Source organism: Hermetia illucens, chromosome 3 (assembly GCF_905115235.1).
Source record: "Hermetia illucens chromosome 3, iHerIll2.2.curated.20191125, whole genome shotgun sequence".
In the NCBI taxonomy this organism is placed as follows: domain Eukaryota; kingdom Metazoa; phylum Arthropoda; class Insecta; order Diptera; family Stratiomyidae; genus Hermetia; species Hermetia illucens.
The window spans coordinates 131665113-131667847 of NC_051851.1; positions in this window are offsets into that span (position 1 = coordinate 131665113).

Consider the following 2735-nt stretch of genomic DNA (forward strand, 5'->3'; position numbering starts at 1 on the left):
CCTGCTGACTTGCTGGTAAAACTTCCGCGCCTGGTGCGGTTGCTCCCTGTACTTTTCTAGTTCACAGACTTGTTGGTTCTCCCAGGCTTCCTTTTTCCGTCTGTGAAGTCGCTTCTCCGCTCGACGGAGTTCGTGATAAGTTTCTGCGCGTGCCCGCGTTCTTTGAGAATGCAACATTACTCGGTATGCGGCATTCTTCCGTTCCGTTGCTAGCTTACATTCATCGTCAAACCAGCCGTTCCGACTCCTTTTGCGGCTGGGGCCAAATATATTTGTGGCCGTATCCATGATAACGTTCTTCAGGTGGTTGTGAAGATCATTAGTTGATGCTTCATCTCCAGGTCCTCTATTGACTGCGGTTATTGCGGCATCCATTTCCCTCTTATAGGTGTCGCGGAGGGTTGTGTTGTGGATGGCTTCAGTGTTCACTCTCACCTGATTGTCAGAGGGGATTCTAGGTGGTATTGTTATTCGAGCTCGGAGCACCATGCCAACGAGATAGTGATCCGAGTCTATATTGGCCCCCCTATATGTTCTGACATTCATCAAGGCTGAGAGGTGGCGGCGTTCGATCAACACGTGGTCAATTTGGTTGAAAGTGGTCCCGTCTGGAGAGGCCCACGTATGTTTGTGGACCGCTTTCCGCGCAAACCAGGTACTTCCAACAACCATTTCGTGTGACCCTGCTAACTGAATAGTCCGCAGTCCGTTATCATTTGTTTTTTCGTGTAAGCTATGGGAGCCAACGTATCGCCTGAATACGGGCTCCTTCCCTACTTGGCTGTTAAAATCCCCAAGTATGATTTTGATATCATATCTGGGACAGGCTTTGAGGGTTCTTTCTACTGCCTCGTAGAAGGTATCCTTCTCCGACTCTGCAGTCTCCTCTGTAGGGGCGTGAACGTTTATGAGGCTTATATTTCTAAACTTGCCTCGCAAGCGCAGAGTGCATAGCCGTTCGCTTATACTTTCAAAGCCGATAACAGCAGGTTTCATTTTTTGGCTGACTAAGAAACCTACTCCGAGCACATGGTTTACTGGATGGCCGCTATAATATATGGTGTAGTGGCTCTTCTCCAGGAAACCGGTCCCTGTCCATCGCATCTCTTGCAACGCAGTTACATCAGCCCTGTATTGGGACAGGGTATCGGCTAGCTGCTTATCAGCTTCATCTCTGTACAGGGAGCGCACGTTCCATGAGAAAATGCGCAAATCGTTGTTCCTTTGTCGTTGCCGGGTCCGTCGTTTTAATATCCGTCCTATCCGAGGCTCCTGTTGTGGCTTCGTAACAGTTGTTTTCCGTGTAGGGTTGTCAGCCCTACCCAACCCCCAACCTGGAGGACCAGTTGGTACAATTTGTCCCGTTTTGAGGCGCGGGAGACTCGCCTTCATCCTTCTCCGTCTGCAGCTTTTCGTCAAGAAAGAGCTCCCAGCGGTCACCACGTGGAGGTGGAGATAGGGTTTGGTAGTAGAGCTGTTGGTGTTGGTTCAGCAGGCATTTCCCAGGTTTTATGCTCCATCGTGGGTACCAATCCACGTTTCGCCCCGGGACCTATACTACCCTTTGACCACCAACTGAACTGAAAATATCCTTACGATAAATGGGACACAGGAGACCGCAAGAGAAATTTGTATCGACCTGTAAGAGGCCAACACCGGTGCATATAGGATACTGAATACTTCTGCGCTATTAATGACAGATTTCAACGGACGAATTTGTTTATCCACCAAGTTCATAAACACTCGAGAAAGTCACACAAGGAAAATCCGGGAAAACAAAAGCACTTTTGGACATAGCAGCAAAGAAACACTGTGCCTAACAGGCTTTCTCATCTGACTTATGGGGTAGAGTAGAGCATCATCTAAATGTAGGTCCAGTATCGAAAAAGAAAGGCAATCCAGAAAAACGTTCAAATTACCATCTGAGCCAGTTGCCATCCCATACCATGAAGATTTTTTAACCCATTATGCCATTCCTCAACTGCATTCGTGACATCCGTCAAATAACCGTTAATCAAGTCGGATTTGTCAAAAATCCAATGAAACAGGCAATATCACAGGTTGTTATTATCAAAAACTAATACGAATCAATATTATCAAAAGCGAATCACGTTATTCCGTGATGCATCACGACACGGAGAAATTGCATTGGACCAGCGGTGCAATATACCATGATCACATCCTAAGTAAGGACGTTTGCAATCGACATGGGGTTACAGCGATCATGTAAAGATTTCAAAAGAGGCATCTTGGATGGTTTAAAACCTCACTTGGTTTGAACGTCAAAGTCGATGGGAATCAACCAGACGGTAATTTGAAAGCTTCTCTTTCCAGATCAGGCTTTTGATCGAGCAAAATGGCGTAACCGATCGATACAAGCCTACAACACTTCTGAACGGGACAAAGCTGGAGAAGAAGGAGAAGATATATCGCTCTGGTAATACAATAGCAATTAGTTATTTCGAATGGCTAAATGCGTCATCTACTCTAGATCCAGTCTCTTTTTGCAAACTGTTCCTAAGTAATCCAGAGGATAGTTGCAGCGAATATCTTTGCCATGGAACACGCAAACACTCCTCCAATTTTCGCACTCCAGACGTGTGTCCTTTTTCCTTACTTAGAGAGATGTCGGTTTGCGAGGGTTCTCGGATAAATGTAAGCAGCAGCTCTACAGAAACTGCACTTAAGTTTTACTATGCTTGGGTGCAATGATGGCAGATAACTTCTATTTGGAG